We start from the raw sequence: 902 nt of genomic DNA on the forward strand, positions 1-902 counted from the left end.
AAAAAACGAAATAGCAACGACATTACAGCAAACAAAGTATTCAGTGCACTAATCTCTCAAAAATACAAATCCCACAAGCACTACTACACTGACGGATCCGTCAAAGCAAGAAGAACAGGATGCGGAATTCACTCGGACACAGATAACCTCTCGATCCGACTTGCAGATCACACTTCCATCTTTACGGCAGAAACCATAGCCCTAATTATTGCAGCGCATCAATGCAACAAAACTAGCCAACCATGCATCATTTTTACAGACTCAGCAAGCGCCTTAGAAGCCCTTGAAAAAGACTCAAAAGCAAACCCCTACACACTGATACTTGAAAGGAACCTGAATGAAAATATAACACTCTGCTGGATCCCAGGACACTCAGGCATAAAAGGAAACATAATAGCCGATAAACTAGCAAATACAGCCAGAACAAAAACCAATACGGCAGATTTTAAACTAAGTGGTCAGGACATCAAAAAAATAATACAAGCAAAAGTTCAGCTACGTTGGCAACAGGAGTGGCAAACTAAACACAACAGACAACTCCGGTACGTAAAAACCACCACCCATCCTTGGACAGACAGGAAAAACAGTCAGGAACAGAAGAAACTAACACGCCTTAGAATAGGACACACGAGACTCACACAATCCTACAAACTGAATAGAACTGACCCACCAAAATGTAAATCCTGCGGCACCGCACTTACCATAAGACATATACTCTGCGACTGCAGTTGCTACTCTAAAGAAAGGAAAATTTGCAAATTAGACAACGACTTCTCACATATCCTTTCTAACCACCCAAACCAAGAAAGGAAATTACTTAATTTTCTGAGAAGAACAGGGCTATACACAAAAATTTAGTAACAAAATAGGATAGGTCAGGAGAATAAGACAAAATCACATTC

This window comes from Anopheles bellator, unplaced genomic scaffold (genome assembly GCF_943735745.2).
Source record: "Anopheles bellator unplaced genomic scaffold, idAnoBellAS_SP24_06.2 scaffold00339_ctg1, whole genome shotgun sequence".
Lineage (NCBI taxonomy): Eukaryota > Metazoa > Arthropoda > Insecta > Diptera > Culicidae > Anopheles > Anopheles bellator.